Source organism: Chrysemys picta, chromosome 1, assembly GCF_011386835.1.
Source record: "Chrysemys picta bellii isolate R12L10 chromosome 1, ASM1138683v2, whole genome shotgun sequence".
Lineage (NCBI taxonomy): Eukaryota > Metazoa > Chordata > Testudines > Emydidae > Chrysemys > Chrysemys picta.
The window spans coordinates 155,847,467-155,872,818 of record NC_088791.1 but is presented as its reverse complement, the minus strand read 5'-3'; the positions used below and the strand labels follow the sequence as shown (position 1 = coordinate 155,872,818).

Below are 25,352 nucleotides of genomic sequence, written 5' to 3'. Positions count from 1 at the left end.
AATCCCTCTAGGCACTTATTTGTATCTTTAGATTCTTAAATACCTTTAAAACTATGTCCCCAGGCATTCAGGTACTTTGCAGCTTTCACTTATTTCATGGAATATGATGTAGCTGTGGATACAAATATCTGGCTTCCATCATATTATTTATACACCTTGCTGAACATAGGGATGCAGCGGATTAAAGAATATTCATGGAACCATTCATTACATGAACTTTGTGATTTTTTTAAAGACTGTTCAATGATTTATATTCTCATTAGTAGCACAGTTCTAACAGAAAGCCATAGGGAATACATGAGATGGTGTGGTATAAATGGCTAACTGGCATGAGGCCTGCTCTGATTACCTTTCTAAAGCATTTCCCTGCCTCTCCCTGAAAAATCTGATACCCCAATGATTTCTCAAGCACTGCTCCTGTATACAAGAATTAGGATCACAAATCAGGGAAGCAAAACAATACTATGTGGCATAGAAAACCAATCAAACAGATCAAACACTGGGTATCCCTGAACACTGAATTCTGAATGTCAAATACACTTTCTATGTGCACTTTGCCCAAAATCATAGGTAGAGTTTCTGATTTTCAGTTTTAATTGATAAGCATTAGCATAAATTACTGTAATAAGTAACATATATAATATATATTACTCATTACAGTATATACAAAGAGAAAGCCCCTAAAATCCCAATTTTTGGACTTGTACATAAAAAAATTGCTAAAAATAAAATACCCCCCCAACCAGAAGCTCCACCCATAAGCTCAAAAATGTACATGCAACAAATCTATTAATCAAACAGTTCTGAAGAACAACCCAATTTGTCAGTTTGTGGATAATCAATGAAGAGAAAAGAAGAGCCAAATTCATTGACTAATTTAGTCACAAGCTGAACTGGTCCAAAATCAGGAAAAGAAATGTGTGAACTCTTTTTGGACCTCCACCCCCACAGCCACATACAGACCTTTGTTGTTAAATTGGAAAAGTTATCCAAATTTCAAAATTTGAGAAATGTGGACTTTTTCCCACTCAGTGAACAGTTTCACCAGCTCCAGTCACTCACATTATTTTAAAGATATTCAAAGGGCTGAACAAACCTCTCAACTGTCCCTCTTCATGAGGTATGTCACTCCTTTTAATCCCAAAGAAACCTACATTCCACAGAAATTTGGTGTCCCTTTCCCTTGCATTGTTAAAAATGGTTTCCATTGGAATTATGAAACTGAGGTTATGGGAAACGTTATCGCTACGAAGGACATGAATCCCATTGTATTTAAATCCCCTACATGAATTATTTTTGTGTGTCCCTCATTTTGGACTTTTGACGTACATTTTGTTCCATATTTGGGGCCTTGCTAGTTTGTGAGGCACAGCTATGGGTGACACATAAGTGCTGAAGTTTATTTCGCCTTTATTTCTTTTTTTTTTCACGTGCACCTATTGTAGCAAGCTAGCCTTAAAAACATTCCCCACTTGTATTGATTTCTGTATTATAATTTTGCAGGGCCCTATGGTATTCCCTTTGCTGGCAACCTCCCCCTTTCATTTCTAACATGGCCTTTAAGATAGTTACAGTTTGAATGTCATTCTCAACACAGAGCTGATCAAAGGACTACAGTGTAACACAGGGCTGTTGAAAGGGTTAGATGAAACCACTTCTATGCCCCAGAGGGCAGCTTGTGCAAATGTTTATTCAGCTCTTTTATTTGTGTCTAATGCGGAGGCCTCTAAAAATTGGTAAGTAACTACAAGGCCAACAAATATTTGATAACGGGCCCTTCAATCTAGCAGACAAAAGTATAGCAAGATCCAATGGCGGGAAGTTGAAGCTAGACAAATTCAGACTGGAAATAAGGTATAAATTTTTAGCCATGAGAGTAATTAGTCATTGGAACAATTTGCCAAGGGTTGTGGTGGATTCTCCCTCACTGGATTTTTTTTTTCCCATCTATTGGATGTTTTTCTAAAAAATCTGATCTAGTTGAAACAGGAATTAATTCAGGGAAGACCTACAGCCTGTGATAGCCAGTAGGTCAGACTAGATTATTACAGTGGTCCCTTCTGGCTTTATAATCTAGGAATAAATTGTCAGCACTGTGTTTTGAGATTATTTTCAAATTATTTCTGCCCCTCAGCTCTCCTCACTTCACACCCTTTGAGCCAATTCATTGCTGGCATAAACTGGTGCAATTCTGTTGATTTGGATGGTTGTTTGGCTCTCTTGCTGTGGATTTGTCGATAATAGCTCTCTACCCCTCAAAGACTGTGTTTGCTCTTCCCACTAAACTGCTAGCATGGGGAACATTGGAGGTAACAGCAATCCCCTTCCACAGTGGCTGCTGCCACTTTTTTGCCCAGCCACATTGGGAGGAGCTCTGGAACTCCACTGTGGCTAAGACTGCTTTGGCTTTGTGTACTCTGCTTTGGCTCCCCTTGTCCCTGCTACTGACTGCAGTGTCCCCGTCTATCCCACTGCTGAATGTGAGGAGGTCTGATTCTCCCACCCAGACAGATGGAAAGGGAGTTCCTGTGCTCTCCTTTCCTTTTTTCCCTCCCCTCTTTCTCCTGATTATTCCATTCTCTCTCCTTTCCACTTTTCCTCCATTTCTCTTCCTCCCACTCCTTCCCCCTTCTCTAACCTTTCTCCTTCTTCCCCTGTCTTCACCTCCCTCTCTCTTTTTTCATTCCCCTCCTTTCTCCGTCTCCTTCCCTTCCTTTTTCACCTCTTTCTCCCATCCCCTTTCCCTGTCTGTATGCAGAGCAAAAGGCAGCCTGACCACAAGTTTAAGACTGTGCTCACAGGCCTCTGTCCAGCAAAGCACTAAAGCATGTGCTTAAGTGCTTTGCTGGATCAGGGCCAGAGGTTTTAACCTGTCCTCAGTCACTCATTCATTTAGCAGCCAGAAAAAGGACTTTGAAGGAACATTATCTATGTTGTCTGTAGATCCAGGGTCACCCATTTGAGGTGCAGCCATTAGAGTTTGATGAGTGTCAGGATGATATTTCAACGTATGGCCCGAGGATCAAAGGTGTCGCACCAAAGATGGTAAAGAAATTAGGCTAAGAACTCTATTGGAATAAAATATCTGACATGAAATCAAAAGGGTTAAAAGGCACTGCATTAGTGCAGTATTAGGTTGGGCTTAATGGAGAGGAGAATAGATGTCTTAGAGCAGAGTGTCTGCTCACTTGTCCCAATTTCATTGTCTAACAAGAAAATATGTCTGTCTCTGTTTTCAATTTGTTCCAACTCTCTCAGGTAAATTCAAATGAAATACTGTTGATGCTGTGAGTGACTAAAGGCCTTTCTCTGCATTCTGCTTGTTCTGTTTTGGGCTACTGTGCCAAGGTTTCTGATTTTCATCTGCTTGTTTTCAGCACATCTGGCCCTCACTTAGATGTGTACGATTAGTTCTGCTCTTGCCTTAATATAAATTGAAATGCCACAGTTCACACCAGTTGGGCAATGTGAGTCAGAACTGAGACTGTGCGATTTTTGCCCCTCCCCGCCCCCCATTCCTTTGGTCAGTTTGGAACTGCGATGAGGTAATGCTCACCTGACTCTGAAGTGTGGAGGGGGCACGGGAGGGGGGAGCAAAGCCAAGAGAGAAGAAAGAACATGATAAAAGGGAGAGACATTGCCATGCTCTCTCTCTCTTCCACCTATATCTACAGACACTATCACCAAGTGACTGAAGCGCTGATTAAAGGGGAGAGCCTGGCTAAAGAGCAACCAGCCAGCCTGTGGTGAGAAGCATCTAAGTTTGTAAGGACATTGAAAGTGTCAAGATCAGCTTAGAATGCGCTTTGGTTTTATTTCATTTGACCAAATCTGACTTGTTATGTTTTGACTTATAATCACTTAAAATCTATCTTTATAGTTAATAAATCTGTTTGTTTATTCTATCTGAAGCAGTGCATTTGGTTTGAAGCATGTCAGAGACTCCTCTTGGGATAACAAGCCTGGTACATATCAATTTCTTTGTTAAATTGACAAACTCATATAAGCTTACAGCGTGTCTGGGACCAGAGATATTGGCTAGTGTCATTCGGTTGCACTTACATACCAGAGGCTGGAGTGGGGGTTCTCACAGCAGAGCAGGGTAAGGCTGGCTCCCAGAGTCAAGGAATGGAGAGACCTAGCAGATCACTGGTCCAGATAACACCACAGGGGAACATCACACATGGGAATAAGCAGGTGTAAGACCCTACATAAGACAAAATAAATAATTAGGATTAAATAGCCATGATGCCTACCAAAAACTTGACAACACGTAGGCTGCTGCTATCATACTGACCAATATTATCTCATTATTTCTTTGTATTCCTCATCTGTCCGCATCCATCAGTTGTGTCTTGTCTTATACTTAGATTTTAAACTTTTTGGGGAGGGACTGTCTTTTTGTCCTGTGTTTGTGCAATACCTAGCACAACAAATTCCTGGTCCATGACTGGGGCTCATAAGTGCTATGGTTATGCAAATAATACATCATCATAATAATAGCAGCTATGGAAACGAGACGCGCTTGGATTACAGTATCATAGGTTCTGCAGGTAACTCTGGTTCATCTCCCCGACATGAGACAGAGACACAATGCTTTGCTACCACCCCTTGTGCTGCTACTGGTGCTCTGCCTAGTGTCACATGGATGCTTTCCATTTAGAGAATGCCTTCCAAAGAACAGCAAGGCAACCATATTAGCAGCCAACCTGGGAACAACACTCATGTTGTATAATACCAGTGACTTGCCCTTTCAGCTGCCAAATGAACCAATAAAAGACCAAGATCAACAACTGTTGACATGCCAACATGATCTAAAGGTTGTCCAGCAGGTGATATCCCCAGTGCTCAGACAGCTCAGTAGAGAAGAGTGGAAATTATTGGTAGTGAGTGAGTCAGTAATTGACATGAAAACAGTAGCAAGTAAATGCGCTGTTACAGAACAGAAAGTGTATTAGAATTATTGCTGGAGAACAATGCCGGATAATACTTGCTCTTTCTATAAAACCTCTGTGGGTGATTCATTGCCTGAAAAATCTGGCTGCTTGCTGGCTAGCTGGCAAAAAAGATATAAGCTGAACTACTTGTGTTTCAGATGGCCAATATGCATGGGGCAAAGAACATTGGGCACAATGTATTGAATTATCCTTGTTGTGGCTCCTAGCTCCCTCTTCCGACACTAACGATGACCCTCTATGTTCCCAACCATTATCTGCCAATTATGCGTGAGACTGACATATCTCAAGTGACATTACCGGTGAAAGCATGTGCCTGGTATTCAACAACTAATCCCCAGTCTAGTAAAATATTAGCTGGCCAAAGAAGTTTGGGATGCACTTGTACACAGTACTGATTCTTCTCCTTATACATTATCTTGCTGAGTCCTGAGTATGGGACAAAAGCACCTACCCTGGGACAAAGAGTCAGAGACTGTAAGGTCTTTGGGGCAGGTCTTTGTTCTGTTTTTGTACAGTGCTGTGCACACTCGGCTCCTGGTCCATGATTGAGGCTCCTAGACACTATAATACTGCTACTACTACTGAGGGATAGAAAAGTAACACCAATAAAGGAACGATGTGTGATGAATTTCTTCACATGAATTTTCTCCATTATTGTCCAACCTCAGTTTCCTGCTTTTGCACTGAGGATATGAATCATTTAGAGCAGTGAGAAAACACCATTTTTCTGTGGAAGATGGATCTAGACAGAGGCATTTCCCTGATAGAAGTGATAGTTTTAGGATTTTGGGGAACCCTCCTGCAAAGTTACTTCTGAGAAGGCTGTCAAAATCAAATCATGGTGTGATGTATTGATGTTTGTGTACATGTAAGTGAAACAGTGCACGTTATACTTTGTGCTGGAAAAGCTGCACAGTGGGCATGAAAACAGAGAGCTGTGAGGCTCTCCCTCGCTAAACAGGAGAGGAACTGGCCTTGGGCACAGAAGCAGGACACCAAATCTAAAGAGAAGGCATCTCCAGCAAAAATGGGGCCTCGGCAGAGAAAGAACCTGCTCTGTATGTTCCCCATATAAACAAACACATACAAGGAAATGGAAAAGTACAAGTTCAAGCTGCCCTAGATGTCCAGTTTGCCATGTAGCCCATTCTAAGCATGTTGAAAAGTAGGTATTTGGGATGGGGGGCATTTTCAACAGCTGTGTATTATGGTGAGCCTATTCAAGGGAGTAGGTCAGGATGCACCAGAGCTAGGGTTGCCAACCCGCCAGGATTGTCCTGGAGTCTCCAGGAATTAAAGATGATGTCATGTGATGAAACCTCCAGAAATACACCCAACCAAATCTGACAACCCTAACCAGAGAAGAGGTGAATAAGGTCTTCTGCTAGTCTGTCCCATGCATGACACGGGGGGAGGAATTTCTGGAAGGCTATAACCACATTTGGCTCCCAGCACCAATCCCAGTAGGCAGGGTGACTATAATTAGAAACATACAAGTGCACATAAGAATGGGATATCAGCATGTGGATTACACACATGCACAGACATGCCAGCACTGATTGTGCTGTGTCTGTAGACACCCTATGTACCTGAACAATGAACTCCCAGGAATAGTGGACAGCCGGTTCTAGCCTCTCTACCCTATGGACAGCATGAATCTTAGAGCAGATTATCAGACATCCCCAATATCAACAGATGCCACTGCAGTGGTTTCCAGTGTTTCCCCCCTCTCGTAGTTGTGGTTGTTTCTCACTGCCATGTTCAGATTGGCATGATACAGTTTTTTCACCTCGCCTCTGACTTTCCATAGACTGGTTTCTGCACTGCCTACCAGGATTCAAATGTGCAATGTACATTTTAGAGGCATCTTTTCCCCTTCTGCACTTGACGTGGGCCGGTTGGGGACTTGTGCATGAGATGTTTGTGCTACATGGTTGCTGTTCAGACTAGTAGACTGAGCAGGGTTAAACACTCCATCAGCCTTAAGTGACTGCCTCTGTCCTTGTATTTTAGCCTGGCACTTGGGATTAACCGGGATACTGAGTTGACCGTTCCTAGATATTTTGCAAACTGGGGCAGGTCAATTTCAAAAGAGGGCCTTCAACTCTACAAAGTATTTCCCCCTTAGTCTGACAGAGAGAGATTTTTGCTGACTTGCAGGGTATGTTGCAAATGCTCTCTTCCACTAGCCGTCTTCAGCAGATGTTGTCTGAATGGGGAATGATTGGATTAGGAGGTATTGGTTCTGTGGGTTCGAAAAGCATTTTAAGGGTCTGTTTTTCTCTGATTAACATGGTGCCTTAATACTCTGCAGACTGGCTCCATATCTGACGACTTTAGTGACTAACATAAGTGTTACTGATATTTATTCCTATTAACTTTCAGAACCAATGGGAGAGGGAACTGGATTTTATTCTGGCTCACACGTTATCACTGGCTTCTTAACTGAGTTCTCATCACTGACACTTTATGGATAATGATGACGATGCATAAACCAGAAAGTTCCCAGCTTGACATTCAGGTTCCAGGATGAGTTTGCAGGGCCAGCAGTTGGGGAAAAAAATATCTTTTTACTTGAAAAGTGCTCAGATCTGATCTGGTCACAGAGAGACAATAAACATGGAGCCCAAAAGTGCCATAATTACCAAATCAATTTCAGAGGCAGAACCATACTTTAATGTGGCCCTGGGGCTAACTGGAAATGTTGCATGTATATTTACATTGTTTTTAAATAGCCTACAACGCTGGGCTGGTGCATTTGCAGAATCTAAACAAACAAACAAAGTGGTGCTGAGCAGAGTTTAATAGGCTGGTTGGACTTTCACATTTGGCTAGGTGAAGATCTCCAATGAGCAGGGAGGATATTGCACAGACAGAAGGAAGGACTCTTCCCTCAGGGAGTTCACTTGCTTTTAAAAGCTTTCTTGAAAACCATAGAAAATTGAAAACTATTTGCAACCACTGCTTGAAATTTGTTGGCATTCAGACAAACTACTGTATTGGGAGGCAGCAGATAATAATTCTGGAGCTCAGCTGGAGGTGTCTAGTTGCCTGAATTAGAGTCTTTCATACAAAAGATTTTATTGAAGAGATTCGCCAACATCTTTAAAAAAATATTTTTTCATGTGAATATTAGTTCTGGTGAAAAGTGGCAGAGTGAGACCTCTCTTTATCCACACATGTCCGTCACACAAACTTCAGCCTACAGACTTCCCCCCACCAATGTGCCTCAGCCCAGTCTTGAGAAATGAGTTCAGGGCTTGAGAAGGAAATACAGCCACCACGATCCATTCATCATTATGGTAGTGTTCTTGTGATGTTGACTTCTGCTCACTTGGAGGAACTGGATTTAAGCCACCATCTAATTTCTGTAGGCCACTAAACAGCTTGTCAGACAGTAACAACTTTTAATCCTGACCAGCCTTAATCAGATTTGGACTAGTGTCCTAGAATTGAAAAGTTCTGAATCCTATATGATACAGGAGAACCAGGGAGCAGTGGGAAGTGGTAGAAGGGAAGTATATAAACCCTAGGTTAATTAAGGCGTGGTTCCCTGTAGACTAGGGAGGGTTGCTACAGGTTAATTGTAGCACCTGTAATCAATTAAGGCCCTGTTAGAAACCTAATAAAACCCCCTGCTTCAGGCAGTCAGGGGGAAGGAGAGAGAGGACTGGAGCTTGGAGGTGTGCTGTGAGACTTGGAGGAACAGAAAACCGGAGTAAGGGAGACTGTGCCCCAGTGTTTAAGGACTGAAGGTACCCCACCCAAGGGGGAAGAGGGTAAGAACCTGCAGGGGTTGAGAGGGGCTGGGACTCAGAGTGAGGAGCAAACCCAGACCCCTCCCCCGCTTTCCTTCTTTACCACCTTCCTGGGCCACTAGTGGGGCCCTTGGTGCCCCAAGAGCAGGGGTAAGGGGTGGTATTTTAGCCCCCCCACCAAGAAAAGCGCAGGATCCACCATATTATATTGACCATCTTGTCACACGTGGTGACAGTAGTGGGATTTCTGTGCAGTGAACATAATCCAGAGTGGGTCACAACCACCCTGCCTCAAGATGGAGGGTCTGGTCAAAGCACTGGTGCAAGCCACTGCTGCCCAGCAGGAGGCTACCCGGGTCCAGGCAGCTGCCCAACAGGAGGCCATGCGGCTGCAGCAAGAGACCAATCACCTGCTGATGACCCAGGCCACCCAAGATCGGGCCCTGCTGCAGGAACTAGTGAACCAAGTGAAGGTCCTTACGGAACTGAGCCGTGGGTATGATGGGACATGGACTATACGGGCCAGCTATTGTCTGCAGAAAATGACCCGGGAGGATGATGTGGAGGCGTACCTCCTGGCTTTTGAGAGGACAGCTCTGAGTGAGGCCTGGCCCTGAGACCAGTGGTCAGGGATCCTTGCCCCATTTTTGTGTGGGGAGGCCCAGAAGGCCTACTATGATATGACCACAGAGGAGGCAGCAGATTACCACCGACTGAAGGCAGAGATCCTAGCCAGGGCAGGGGTAACAATGGCCTTGAGAGCCCGGAGGTTCCATGAATGGCAGTACTATGAAGACAAGACACCGCAATCACAACTATTTGCCCTAATCCACCTAGCCCGGAAGTGGTTACGCCCGGAGGCTCTCAGCTCAGAGAAAATGATGGAGCTCCTGCTACTGGACCACTATACGAGGGGACCACCCTAGGGCCTCCGAGCCTGGGTAGGCCAGAATGGACCCCTCCACCTATGACGAACTAGACACCCTTGTAGAGAGACAACTGGCAGCCCGTGAACTGTTCGAAACCCCAGAAGGTGAAACACGGCGTTTTAGGAAACCAGTCCCAACCCCGAGGCCCCGGATCATCGAGAACTCCAGGAAAGCCATAGCTGGAAGAACAGGCACCAAGGAGCGGCCTGAGGCCCCAAAGGGACCTGGGGGTCCGGAGTGAGAGGGTTGGGGAAGCGAGTCAGAGGGCCCAAAACAGAGGGGAACCTCCGGAATGAGATATCGCTGTTATGAGTGTGGGGAGTTGGGGCATATAGCAGCCCAGTGCCCCAACAGGGAGGAGCCCATGCAATGTAATCTGGGGGATCCCAGGGACCAATGTGGCCTAATCAGCCTGGTTGGGGTTGTGATGGCCCAACATGAGTACACCAGGCCAGTAAAGATGAATGGCATCCAGACCACAGTGGACTCTGGGAGTGCTGTCACATTGGTCTCAGTTAAATTAGTGGGGCAAGACCAACTAAGCCGGGCCAAGAGCACTGGAGTGACCTGTGTCCATGGCACAGTAAATTTCTACCCCACAATTCCAATATGGATTGAGATCCAGGGAAGTACTACCAAGATGACTGCAGGGGTGGTCCCCAAGCTCCCCTACCCAGTCTTAATTGGCAGGGACTTTCCTGGGTTTGAGAGCCTACTCCCCGCCCCCATTGAGTTACGAAAGGGAAGTAAAGCCCGAGCAGAATGTGAGGTGCCCATGGATGATCCTACCACAATTTTTCTGGGATTTCCCCAGAGTTATTTTCACCCCCTGGGAAGTCCCGGAAATCCAGACAGGAAAGGAGAGCAGACAAAAGATTAGGAACCAGGATCTTGGCAGTAAACCAGAAAGCTGACCTGGTTGGGAGGAAGGCTCATGGAGACCGAGAGACCAGCACGAGCAGAAGCACCTCAAAAGAAGGAGGGGAACCCAAGTCAATAGAATCAGGCCAGACTGGTCTCGCACTGGAATGTTTTGGGCAGGACCAAGCTGATGACCCACTATATGCAAACGTGAGGGAGGAGGTAGTAGAAGTAAATGGCGTGCCAGTAGAAGGGAAAACCAAAGGCACAGGGCCATACTATATAATCAAGCAGGTTCTGTTGTACCGTGTAGTGCCAATACGGGGGGAAGTAGTAGAATAGCTCTTGGTGCCACGGAAGCACACAAGGGCTGTATTAGAATAGCTCACAGTCATCTGTTTGGGGGACATTTAGGAGCAGACAAGACTTCCTGGGCCACTAGCGGGGCCCTCAGTGCCCCAAGAGCAGAGGTACGGGGTGGTATTTTAGCCCCTCCCACCAAGAAAAGCGCAGGACCCACCATACTATATCAACCATCTTGTCACACCTATTACAAATCCAATGACACATCCAGTACCCCAAATTATTTTACTAATTGTTCCTCTCATCATTAGAAAGAGGTTGCCTGATGTTGAAATTCAGTTCCCCCTTTGTTTAATTTTAGCCTGGACATCATTGTTAAAAGTTAATTCTAATTTCTATATAATTTATTTTCTATAGATCATCTTTGACTTCCTAAATAGCCACTCCCCCTTAGGCTATTTACAACGCAATTACTTATAATATAATCAAGTTGGATGATACTTTTAGCAAAAAATAAAAGATTCAGAAAATAAATACCTCCAAATTTTTGACCCAGGAACTGTGGTAATTCTATTACCAGTCAGCAGTTCCCAGTTGTGTGAATCAACTTCTTAATCTGAAAAACATGCCTCGCCTAGTATGATTTATTACACAAAGTTTTGTTATACACGCTGGGTAAACCTTTCCCTCATCAAAGAGAGAGAGAGTTGTGATCTTTCTCTTTAATGTATACAAGTGGAACACCCTTTGAGACAAATAGCCCAAATGAGAATTTTGGTGTGGTTTAAACTTTAATTGTTTTGAGTTAAATGGAATGGATGTTGCTAAGATGTAAAAATAGTCTTTTGCTACTAGGTCAAAAGTTATTGGCTATAAGTCAATCTTTTAAACATTTGAGGCCCATCATTTATTTCCTTAAATTTTTTGCTTGATGCATAGATGTGACAACTTGTCACAGGCTAGTGACATCTATTTCCAGTATGTAAGAGGATGTATGGGTGAATGACAAGATCATGATTAGACAATTAGCTAATTTTAAGAAACTGCTTAGGCTTATAATGATCACTGATGCCAGGGGTGGGCCCAGACAGAAGGTTGGAGGCAGCTTCCTCTAAAGTGAGCTCAACACTACGTCTGGTTTTGTATTCTGAGGGAGCAGATGGTACGTAGTTGCAAAGTGATCTTTCCACACACTATGGTCATCCTGAGTGGGACTTCCCACACTGGCCACAGGCTGAAGCCTGCCCAGATTACTGAGGATTGGGCCACACTGACTGTATCCAGAGTGAACCATCTAACCGTCCCCAAAGCTATGAAGGTGGGGGCCTAAGATGGAGTAAGTGGGAGAGTTGCCCCCTATAAGGGTCAAGACAAAGGGGAAGCCTGCGTGCTCTCTCAGGCCATCAACATCATCTGAAGCAAGTGCCCCTCGTAGTCCCCTTGGGCAGGCCACCCCAGGGAGAAAGAGGGGAATACTTTGGTCCTTCAGCTCTTCCAGCCTGAGTGGTCTGGATGCACTCACCTCTCGCCAGCGCCCCCTGGTCGAGTGTGCAGGTGCCTGCAGCTTTTTCTCAATTTCCTCTGCTCACGGTATCCCGTCGGCCGCTGCGCTTGTCAGGTGGGTCTTCAGTTACTCAGCCCTCCAGCTGAGTCATACTCAATCCGTGTGAGAAACTAAAAAAACGGGGTACACAGTCCAAAATGTCCCCAATGTCCTGCAGCCCTCCCAGGGCTCAGTCTTCTAAAACAGTCCAACAGGGCCCGTTGTGGTATGCTCAGTTGGTGTGTCCTTCTCTGCATCCCTCCCCGGGCTCAGTCTTTAACCAGTCCAATAGGGATCACCACAGTACCCTCACTTGGTCCGGCTAGGTTGCAAGGCTCCTACTCTGGAATTGAACAGCACCCCAAGGGCTTCTTCCTGGGGACTCCTAACCTCTACGTGAGTCCTCAGTGACCCCAGCCCTTCTGCAGAGCCACCCCTCTTAGCCTCAATTCGCTGACCACAGCTCTCCACTGCGTGAGTCCCAGTACAGCCCCCTTCCCCGGCGTGCCACAGTTCTAATTCCCTTTCTTAGGATGTAGCAACTTCCCGCAAGTGGCTGCTCTGGGTCAGAACTCAGGGACCCTTTAAGTATAGTAGCCTTGTGCTGCATCCCTTTACTAATTGTTGCTTTACATTTCCCCAAGCCACTTCCCCATAGCCCTTCTCCATTGAGTCCTAGCAGCCAGCCAGAAGCTCCTTCCTCGCTCCCCAAGTCCCTGCCAGTAACTACCTGCTTTGGCCCTTGAGGCCCCTGAAGTCAGCCAGGAGCACCTTTTGCTCCCCCAGTCCTTGCTAGCAGACTGAACTCACTCTGGCCCTGCAGCTTCTTTTATATGGGCCTTGTAGCGAGGCAGTGGGCTACCCCACAGCCCCGCTGATGGCCGAACCTCCCCTACTACCAACGTGGGCGGAGCCACTGGGTCCAGCGCCCGCCCCTCCGAGGTCACGGCCCTGACCCGGAAGTATAAAAGCCCGCTTGCAGAGCTCAGTGGAGCCCAGGCCAGCGGAGAGAGCAGACATCGCTGGCCGAGCTCCTGCTTGGGAAACAGCTGCAGGCCGCGAGCTCACCAGGCCGGTCGAGCCTACCTCTCGCCAGCTACCCCGAGGAGGAGCCAAGCCTGCCCTTGGCTACCTACCCAGAGGAGCCCATGCTGGTGGAGAGAACCGATGACACTAAGATGGCCCAGGTACCATACGAGGGGGAGTGTGGAAGTAGCCCAGGGGCAGCCGACCCCAGTCTGGCTGCTGCACTGCCAGAGCCGATGTCAGTGTGTTGCGGCCAGGATCCCCACTGACAGCAGCGAACCTCCGTCGCTGCTAGGGCCCCGGGCTGGGACGCAGTGGAGTGGGAGGGCCTGCGTCCCCCCTGCCACCCATTCCTTGGGTGGCAGACTCCCCCTTTTTCCCCTGGCCTAGAAAGGCTGGGTATTTGCCTGACTATTGGATTATTGCCCCGCCCTGACCTAGGGCCTGGGCTGCTACAAACTCTGACCCATCCCCTGCTTAAAGGCCTGGGTATTTGCCTGACTGTGTGATTACTGCCCCACCCTGATTGAGGGCTCAGGGCTCTTTTCTGACTGTAGCGAGGTGGTGGGCTACCCCACAGCCCCGCTGAGGGCCGAATCATGGTCCAAAACTACTACAGGCCTGCTGGGCCCTGATTGGCTGCTCCCTGCAGCCTCTCTAGCCCGCTTGGAGGCCCTCTCTACTGCTCCTATTTTGGGATGAGTGTGGCAGGACACTGTAGCCTCCAGAAAGGGGCCTCTGAGCCTAGTCCACCCCATCACACCCATGAACCCCCTCAAAGCCAACAGGCAAGGGGGTTACAAGAATTTCCTGATTCTGGTATTTACATTCTGGTTCACTAAAGAATGTCATGCAAGGTCTCAAATAAAAGCCAGGGTCACAATGGTCATTAAAATCACCGTGAAATGTATGTATAGGTACTTTGCAGGGAGTTATGTATGTATACTCAAAAAATGCTTTAAAGTCTGAATCAAAGCAGAATTGACAAACAGGTTTCCTGTCAGATCAAATATGTTGATTCGCCTGATGGCATATAGATTAAGCATTGTAAGCTAACAAAATGGGGCACATTTACACACGAAGCCAACAGAATGATATGAAGTCAACAAAGGCCTGGTCCACACTAACCCCCCATTTCGAACTAAGGTACGCAAATTCAGCTACGTTAATAACAAGATCGATTGCTTACCTCCGGGTCCGGCGGTAAGTGTAGACCTACCCAAAGAGAAGCACACACCAGGGGGAGGTTTGCAGGACTATATCTGAGGAACAGAGAAGACACCCCATAATCCTGCACCTAGGAAGTGGTTGAAATACTGCATATGATTTTTGGGGTGAAACAAACTGCTCTAGAGAGGAGGTTAGACTGTTAAGTTTAGTCTCTAGAAAGTATGTTATGATTTTGTTTTTACATGTAACCTTTTGCTTCCATTAACCTTACTCACACTCTCTCTTGCATCTTGAGTAAACTTATCCTTGATTTCACTACAAATATATCTCAGTGCTGTGATATTACACAAGGCGCTGATCCGGAGTTGGATCATACAAGCTGGTGTATGCACTGTTTTCTTGGGGAGAGCAGACCTGCTATGTCTGTGAGTGTTCAGTGGATAAGGTGCTGAACACTGCAGGGGAAACTTTGCAGGAGCTTGGGGACTGGGCTGCACCTATTCTTAATCTGCAAGACAATAATAGGGCTGGCATAGCCCAGAGGAGGGTGCTTGGGTGGCTCATAGGCTGGTGGTGGCAGGGATCTGACAGCCAGTTAAGCCCAAGGAAGTGCGGGAGGCAGGAGGGTAACAAGATGACTCACAGTTGTGGGTGCTCCGAGAACCAGCAGAGACTCATGCTAGGGTCGAGCTCTACAATGAAGCTATTACATCATCTGTGGCTGTAGTCACACTCCTGCGTCACCAGTAACTGTAGCCACAATCCTGCAACATGTGACACCAAGAGCACAAAGCAGAAGAAATTTAAATCTTTTTAAGTATCTTATTTTCCCCCTTTTTTTCTTTTTTCTTTTTATTTTACAGAAAGACCTGTCCATTGTTCTGTTAGAGAACAGCACCAGTAATGATTCCCTAACTGAAAATCCTAATTTTGGCACCAAATCATTCCAAGTGTTTCCTCAGCTAAGAAAGAGTGTTATCCAGAGCTGCTATAGTGTAAGCTGTAAGCATTGCTCAGTAAAACTACCTCTGTTGTGTTCTGAAATAACTTGGTAAATAATAAGAGGAGAACATTAGTTGCCATAACAACATGAGATTTAAGGAGGAAGCATGGAATAACATGGAAGATGTAATTTAAGAAACCACTTTGGTCACTGTACTTCCTTAAGAATAGCTAATTTGATTGTGCTCTTACAGGTGATATCTCTTGGTCAAGGTCTAAAACCAAAATGGACAGCGATGTCCTTCACCAGCTAAATGCATTTCAAGATCTTTTGATTGTGGGGTTTTTAGACTAAAGCCAAACAGCTGCCTCCTTCAGTCTCCTGATGCTGGATTAATAAAAAGTGCTTCTTTGTGATATTAACCTTGTGATTTGATTACCTGCTGTAGTAATTTGATAATTTGACCACTTGATGACTTACTCCAATATTGTTCTTAACCCGTTGAGCTATTGATTCAATTTCAGTTGCAACTGTGATTTAATCATTGTATTGCTTAATTCTAATTAACTTAGAGAAATTTTAGTAGTGTTAGCCTTAGTGATATGTTCATGTAAATGTTAATATCTGCTTACTTATTGTATAAAACCCATAAAAAGTATACAGAATAGGTTTATTCTTTCAAATAACAACGTGGGCTTGAACTACAAGGAATAAGCGAAATTAGCCAAGTTACCAGAAGACCACTTGACAGTCTCCATAAATCAAAATCTTTATCAGTCACCACCCCATCCAGTAAACTAGTATATTTAATGTTAAATATTACATTTTGGAATGTAATGAGTTCTAGTGTTACTGAGTTCATCCTTGCAAACAAATAAACTCCTTGTAAATGTGCAAAAAAAATATGTTAACTATTAATCAATTGTATTGTGGTAACTCTTAAAGCTCCCTAGAGGGATTGTTCCAGGCTCTGTACAAATGAGTTGGGGGGGGGGGGGAGACAGTACATGCCCCAGAGAGCTTACAATATTAGCATATGATGAGATACAAAAGATGGAGAAAAACAAACTGGGGAGAAGAGTGAGGACAAACAGTGTCAGGACTGTGTCTGGTCTGTGCATTACCTGTTTAATGATCTTTAAATACCTTGTGAGATGGAGATCATAGACCAAGTTATTACAGTTTATTCCACATTGAGGGGGAAATAACCTAACATACTGAGTGATCTTCAACTTCTTATAGTCTAGGAAGGGCTTACGTCTGACCATTCTCGCCTTTCAAATTACGACTGTCATATTTTCTTAAAAAAAAAAAAACCCTCACACTACTCAGTAGATAACCACTTATCCAATGATCTTTGGGGCTTCCAAGAGGCTTTGAGATCTGTACTCAGGGTCATGATGATAGCAACTCAGGAGCTGCTCCATAGCTCTGCTCCTGCAGTGTTTAGAAGCCTACTGAAGTTTACTTCAGTACTGCAGAACTTAGAAGTTCTGTGATGTAAGAGTTGCCATAATATAGACTTTAAGAGCTCCAGTGGGCTCACTTGAATAAGAACTCTGGTCCTACAGAGCTCCTGTACTATGCAGGTTTGAGGATCTTGTGCAGTTTAGGAGATCCAAAGGACTAAACTCTCCAGTATGAAAGCTCTTGTCCTGCAGAATTTAGTATAGGAGCTTCATGGGACTGAAATTTCAGGGGATAAATCCAACCTTCACATAACCCATGGGAATGATTCCACTGGGCCCCAGACTTTCAATTAACCCGAGTTCAGACAACAGGTTTGACTGAAATCTGTGTGTGTGTGTGTGTATAAATAAAAGAGGGAGGAAGAGAGAGAGAAGCCAATGAAACCACTGCAGCATATCAAGTCACATAACTCCTCTAATAGTGACATCACATAAACAGTTCAACACCTGTTTCTCCTTTCTCCCACTCCCATGGGAAATATCACACCCACCGATTCAGCTAGAGCCAGTCTCTGATCAGAAACTGCAGCACAACAAATGTTGTTCTGTAGTAAGATTTCTTGCAGCTTGAATTCAACATCTGTAGTCATATGGATTAAATATTGTAATCATGGGCATGAGAATAGAGACAATTGGGGGGGAAATGTTCATGAATATTTTTGACAAAAATGAAGGGCAGGGAGTCAAAATTTGTCATCAGTTTTCAGTTTCCAACAAATAAATACCACAACAATTTCAGTTTTCATTTTTTCAATGGAAACCTGACAAAATGTGTGAAAAACAGAAATTTTCCATGGAAATTTCCATTTCAACAACAACAACAAAAATCCATTTTCCATTAAAAAAAAATTAAATGGATAAATTTCATCATTGACTCATAGATTTTAAGGCCAAAAGGGACCATTGTGATCATCTAGCCTGACCTCTTGCACATTGCAGGCCACAGAACCTTACCCACCCACTCCTGTAATAGACCCCCTAACATCTGGCTCAGTTACTGAAATCCTCAATGTGAACAAAGACAGTGCCATGCTGGAGGAGACCAATGGTCGCTCTAGTTCAGTGATTTGTCTCCAACAGTGCCATTGCTGGATGGTGAGGAAGGTGTAAACCTCCGCCAATGCACTTTATTGTGCCATGCTAATATTGAGGGAGGAGGGTAAAGTTTCTTCTTGACCTCCATTGACCAATTTATGTCCTGAAACACAAGGTATCATCCTAATTCTCTTGCAATTTTACTTTAATAAGTGCAACTGTAAATGTTGGGCTTCATTCTCCATTGCTTGGTGCCCTGTGCAGTCATAGGCCTGTGCAAAGTGTCCTGATAGTTTTGCATCCGGGTTTGCCCACAGGTAAATGACTAAACAGGGTGCTAGGCCATGGACAATCCAGCCCCATGTTTACTACTTAAACGGACATAGGACCAGATACCCATGTGAATGAAGGGAACAGAGCAGTTTTCCACTCTCCTCTTCACAGCTGGGAGCAATTTAAATCTGCATTTACATTTTAAATGTCACACAATTACACTTAGAACTATCATTAAGCTAATTAGTCCCAACCATTTCTAGGATCAGCCTGACTCCCCACTGATACCCCATTAGACATTCCTTTCTGAATCCTGACTCCTTGTTCTGCTGAAATGCGCACTTGGTGCTTGGATACCACAATGATGGACAATGTGTAAGTGTCACAGATCCTAGCCAGTGCCCCTTCTTGGCCACCCACTAGTGCTGCTGTGAAGGGAATACAAGCCTCTGTGCTCTAGAGCCCCTGAGGTGTGCTAAGGTTCTGGAGCCAGAACGGAGTCCAGCCACTATCCCAGTCTTGGGGTTCCTAGGCACATTATCAGGGCACAGATCTCCTAGCTGGCAACCCTCTGTGAGTTTTGAACCCTAGTTCCTTTGGGCACAGCACTGACCTCTCTGGCTCCCTGGTACTTACACACACACACACACACACACATACACACACTCTCTCTCTCTCTCCCCCCCCCCCAAAACTCAGCTAAAAAGATATGAACCTTCTGGTCTACAATTTAACTCTCTCAGAGGCAATGTGGCAGTTGCAGGCACTGAACACATACTGCTAGACAAAATTGGCATAGCTTCTAGCACCATTGCTCTTAACAGATAAAGCACAGATCATAGAGAAAACAATAAAACATCCCAACCACAATCTCCCTCACTAACTCCCCCTTTCCTTGGGTGATCATCTGTGTTCCATCAGGCAGGCAGGCAAGATCCGCCACCCGCCTCCTTGCCTACCCTGCCCCTGCAGCCAGCAGCCTCCCTCATCTTAATCTGTTGCAAAATGGCTCTCTATCCCAGTTCTCCCATGGGAGTCTTATAGATTCCTATAGTCCCCCCTATAGACTCCTGCTGGAGTCACCTGCTTCTTTTGTTCTGCCTTTTGGTAACTTCCCGCTGCTCCCAACACCCCATCCCGTTAGGCAAGAGAAGGGAGTGTCTTCTCCCAGCTAAAGCAAACCCATTGTCTTAAGGTGTTTTACTTTAGACTAGACAATCATTGAGTGTTAATCACCCACCAGTGTCTCTGCCTTGGCAGTGATGTGACGCAATCCTGCTAACTCACGGTGGACCCACATACATGTACAACAAGGAGTCTGGTGGCACCTTAAAGACTAACAGATTTATTTGGGCATAAGCTTTCGTGAGTAAAAACCTCACTTCTTCGGATGCATAGAGTCATGTAGGCGTCATGATACAATTTCATAAAATCATCTGCAATGTGTTATACAAAGAGGAATGATCTGAGGAAAGCAGAAATTGTTCATACTGCATATTACCCTCATGAATCACTTTCAAAATGAAATTATGTTCTTGCATAGAAAATGACTTCCTCAGGCAATGCTGCTTAAAAGGGCGGGTCTACACTAGAAAATTAGATCAACCCAGCTGCATCCCTCGGGGATGTGAAAAATCCATATCTCTGAGCAACATAGGTAAGCCCCCGATGGCTATGTCTACACAAGCACTTACTGCAGTATAACTTATGTCACTCAGGGCTGTGAAAAAGCCACCCTGCTGAGCGATGTAAAGTTACACTGACGTATGCACCAGTGTAGGCAATGCTGTGTCAGGAGGAATCTCCCGCCAACCTAGCTCCCACTCGCATGGGACTGGAGTAGTTAAGCCGGTGGGAGAGCTCTCTCCTGTTGGCTTAGAGCGGTTACATTAGAGAGCTTACAGCGGTGCAGCTGCATCACTACAGCTCCGCTACTGTAAACTCTCTAGTGCAGCCATAGCCTAAGCCCCCGTGTCGGTCAATGGAAGAATTCTTCTGTCCACCTAGCAACCGCCTCTTGGGAAGGTGGATTAACTACAGCATCAAGAGAAGCTTTCCTGCAGCTGAGTGAGTAGCTACACTGACGTGCTACTCTAGTACTGTGCAGTTTAACTATAGCTAAAGCAGGGGACTCGGACTCATGGGTTCTAATCCCAGCCCCCCTATTAACTCACTGTAGCCTTCAGCAAAATCCCTTTGCCACTCTTGTACTCATTTTCAGCAGCTCGAAAACTGGTATAATACTTCCCTTAACATAGGGAATCCATTAACACTTGTCAAGTGCTTTGAAATGCATGGAGGAATGGTGCTAAGTTTTATTTAATGCAATGCATTGCAAAAAACCCGAGGAGCAGTTAGTACGGACAGGTGAATTGGGGCCTGATGCAAAGCCCATTGAAATCAGCGGGAGTCTTTCCATTCATTTCAATCGGCTTTGGCTCATGCCTGTGGGTTTGGAAAAAAGAGTGTACCGGTGACTCTGGCCCATAAAGTCATCTACGTTGTTGTTGTTTTGTAAGAAAGATGCAAACGGGTGACTTGCTGATTGTATATATTTCTTTATGCTGATCATCAGCAAAAAATGTCTTATTTAGATCCCATCTGCTTTCAGCCAGGTTTGGGAACTGTTTGAATCAGCAGCATCAGTATTTTCCTACCCGCAGCATAGTGCATGCTGATGTAGTAATTAATGCACCCCGGGATAGAAAGAATGGTCCATGGCAAGGCCTGGTTCTTGAAAGGTGACCTGCACAAATGGTCCCTGATACTCCCTCAGAGCCTTTCTTTGCAGGATCAGAGCCCAGATTAGGAAAGTGACATCTTCAGTCATTTCTGTAACAACAGAGTCAGATGACAGGTGATCATTCTGAGATTCCACGTAGAGTGTGAAAAAAAATCCCTTGGTCATTTTTCCTGCATCACCAGGCTATTATAACATGGAAAACAAGTGATGCTGAAGCTGGGGATCAATGTATGGAGCCTGCTTTGGGCTTAAAGTGGAACTATTGTACTGAGAAAACTCTCAGGCATGTTTCAAAGAAAGACCAAAATAATTTGCCTTCCTTTCATTTGTCAGTCCATTTCTGTGCTTCATTGGCTGGATTACTGAGGATCTCTGTGCTCAAAGGATGGGAGACAGCATCATCTACAGTATGTGACTTGGAGTCAGGAGATGTGGGTTCTAGGTCTGACTCTTGGGTCAAGTCACTTAACCTCTCAGTGTCCGAGTTTCCCCCCTGTACAGTGGATTAAGTTGGGTTGTAGCTGAGGCTGTGTCCCAATGGAACCCCCTCAGCATAGACTCTGTTTGTCTTTTTTGGCTCCAACACAATATGGTCTTCACCTGATGCCAAATCAAACTCCAACTGAAGTCAGTAGAAAAATGCTCCTTGTCTGCAGTGGGAGCAGGATCAAGGGGCCCAGTTCTTCCCTCCACAAGATATGAGTAACTCCCACTGAAGTCAGTGGGAATTACTGCAAGGAGAGATTGAGGCCCCAGATTTGCCTTTTGACTTTCTGACATCATCATCAGTTTTCCCAGCTGGGTTCCTAGAGTCTGGTCCAAAGCCCACTGCACTCAGCAGCCCCCTTTTCCATTGTCTTTAATGGGCTTTGAAATAGGCCACAGAGGGGGCAAGAGACACTGAATTCATGCAAGGGAAGCGATCGCATAGTTCTTATTTCCTCCACTCATGTGGTGGAAAGGCAGTCTCCGGAGACACCTTTTAACCATTCATTACCATCAGTTTCCCCATGAACTCTAACACACCTGCTGCCCTTTGTACTTTTGTAGTGTTTACATGGTGTATACCTTTACACCTAGCAATAACAACCGTTGTTTTTAAAAAGAAAAGGCTATTTTTAGCATGCTTGCCAGGGCTAATTTTTGATCATCATCATCATCTATTTTCTTGAGAGCAGTTTGGTTGACTGCAATGGAGCCATATTGAGTTACACCAGCTAAGGCTCTGACCCTTGAGTTTTTTTCTCTCAAACTATACAGCTAAAGAAATTTCTGCACAGCAGGGTTTCCCAAACCTTTTTCCCTGAGGCCCACCTGTGCAGCTGCAATAGGCACCGTGGCCCACTATTAACACTTCTTGAGGAAAATTATTAATTTTAATGACATCCATATAAACTGTAACACTGTAAATAAACAATGCACATTCCCTTTTCATTTTAATGTAAGCAGTTGTGATGGTAGAAATCCCTAGCAATATGCACTCAAAGAAAAGCTTCAAGATCTTTGAAACCAAACAGCTTTCGTAAAACTACACTTTAAAAAAATGTTAAGAGCAAAATGTAGTGTTCAAACAGGGAAAACACAATTTTGTACAAAACCAAACAATAAGCAACATAACAATATTAACAAAATTGTGAAAAAATACGTGTTGCTATTTGTTGATTTTAAAACAAAATAGTCATCCAACTTTGAACACTATATTGTATTTTCAAAATTTTTAGTGTAAAATCTCTATTCCTGTCCTGTGTACGTAAAGCCCCAACCCTACAGTCTACTAATAGAAAAGAATCAAATATTGCAAATAAAAAGATAAAATAACAGTTATATTATAACTCACTGAGACACTGGATACTCATCCGAGCTGATAAAGGAGAATCCAAACTTCTAGTATGTATCATCATATTTTCTTTTTTTGACTGGCTCATTTCTTGTACCTGTAGATGGTCCGGGACTTTCATTATCTTCTCCACCGGTGCACCCTTCTTGTTTTCAAAAAATATATCACTCCATGTCAGATTGAAATACTGCTTGCCATTTTTTACAGTTGTAAATGGCAGATTGTGTGTATATTGCTAGGCTACCTTGCAGTGAAAGGCAGCACTGTACTCGTGAAAATTAAACTTGACATATTGCAGCTTGGTTTTTTAAATAACTGAATAAATAAAGTTTTTTTCTATACTCTGTCAAACATACACAGCTCAAAACATTACATCTATATAGCTTTTACTTCGATCACATGAGTAACATGGAGTTAAAGATTTACTAACTAAGCTTGACTGGGGAATGCAGTTGCGTTGGCGGCCCACCTGGGACTATGTCGGGCCACAGCCCACAGTCTGGGAACCTCGATGTACACTTTGTACCATTCGTAATAATTTTAATTATTATTATTCATGTTGAAGCACAGGAAAACTATGCCTTGTTTAGCCGCAAGACTTCTCATAATTCTGCTAATTCTAATTACAGATAATTTTGTCTCCTTGTTTCCAAGCTACGGACAAAATTTTCCTTTCGCATCCACACAGCACAACTCTGCGGTTTTGCTCTCTCTGGGTCTGCAGCACTCCCAGCCAATGTGATTGCTCAATCGATGTCCATCAAAGCAAGCCCCCTGTTGTCATATTTTCTCTACACAATGAGCAAATTGTTTACTATTTGTCTGTGTGACTTATTTCAGATGAAGACAAACACTGAAAGGACAAACAATAGGACTCCCTGTGTGAGAGAGAGAGAGAGAAATTGAGAGAGAGGTGTTACTCTCTTTCTTGATAATAACTATCTTGGATTATCTCAGAGCACTGCCCCCAGACAAGGGCATTGCAACAATGTGTATAGTGGGGGTGCTGAGAGCCATTGAACCAAACTGTAAACCCTGTATATGATGGGAACCACTTCAAGACAGGACGTGCGGCAGCACACCCAGCATCCCTAGTTCCAGCACCTATGCCCCTAGAAACCATAGAAGGAGATGACTTGCATTTAAAGACACAGTACATGTAAATCAGATTCATAGCATCTCTCCTAAATTTGCATAACTACATACACCAGCCATACAAATGGGCTAATCCAAGGCCCACTGAATGGGAGTCTTTCTACATTGACTTAAATGGGCTTTAGATCTCGTTCAGAAGCAGGAAGAACAGATTATTAGAGTCAAGCAAATGTGCAAGGAGAATTTTGCCCATCTAGTGGCCAAGAGACATTTCAGCAAGTAGAACAAAACCAAGGAATGGATCATTTATTTCCCTGAAAATGGACATAAAAACATAGACCTCACAGATGGAGAACAAAGACAAGGTCATTCCATCTGTCTAGGAACGAATGAAGACTGTTCCTTACAGTAGTTTTCTCTTGTTCAGGCTTGTTTTAAAAGTCCCATCTATGGAGCTTCCAACACTGCTCTTGAGACAGTCTAATTGATCTCAATGACAGGAAGTTTTACTGCTTTGTAACCTAAATTTTCCTCTTTGTCTCCACTACTCTTAGTTATACTCTCTTTACTGGAAATACAATGGTGGGAGAAAGGTGAAGCAATCCAGTATTATATGAGGACAGGAATAGCGATACACTGCGCCTGATTCTCATTTACATTAAGGCCTCTTTATAACACCTTGACAGGATAAAGGGACTTTAGTGTAAGTGAGAATCAGGCCCATTATTTTTCTGCATAATTCAGAGGGATTCCTGTTTCAGATTGCGAACTAGCACTTGTGGCTTGATGGTTCTCTAGTGCACTCATTTGCTCCCTGTACAAAGTGAGTGTAAACCACTTCCTTTCTGCTTTGGAAGGGGTTTAAATCCACTTTGCACAGGTATAATTGACTACATTAACTGATGAATTAGGCTTTTCAGGTAGTAAGTGGCCACCTGCCCTGATGCCATTTACTTTGCTTAAAGAAGCAGCATTATTAAAAACTAAGGCCCAAATTTTCAAACTTGGTTGCCTAAAGTTAGGGCGCCTAAATCCATATTTACAGCTTGATGTTCAGGAGAGTTGAATACCCAGAAGCTCCCACTAAATCCTTTAGGAGTAGCAGATGCTCAGAACTTCAGAAAATCAAGCCCTATGTGTGGCTTTAGGAGTCTAGCTTTAGGCACTCAGGTCTGAAAACTATGGCCATAACATCCTAATCACCGATACAATTCCTGCAGCTCCAAAGGGTTTTCCTTGGAGCTTTCCTGCACAAGGTCTGGACATGTCTGACTATCTAGTGTACAGTATGGAAACGGCCCAGATCACCACTTGCAGTGCTATGGCTGTGCCTTTTATGCACTCACTCTGAATCATAGAATCATAGAAGATCAGGGTTGGAAGGGACCTCAGGAGGTCATCTAGTCCAA

General features: G+C 44.4%; 1 long non-coding RNA gene across 1 annotated transcript in view; it reads right to left on the bottom strand.

Annotated features, from left to right (window-relative positions):
• LOC103307217 (uncharacterized) overlaps positions 1–23,324 on the bottom strand; it is a 112,894-nt gene extending 89,570 nt beyond the window's left edge. Inside the window, exons 1-2 of the long non-coding RNA XR_509898.4 lie at positions 22,849–23,324; positions 4,067–4,207 (exon numbers count right to left, since the gene is read on the bottom strand). This is a non-coding gene — a long non-coding RNA (uncharacterized LOC103307217). The remainder of the gene's footprint in view (positions 1–4,066; positions 4,208–22,848) is intronic.
• Between the last annotated feature and the right edge of the window lie 2,028 nt (positions 23,325–25,352).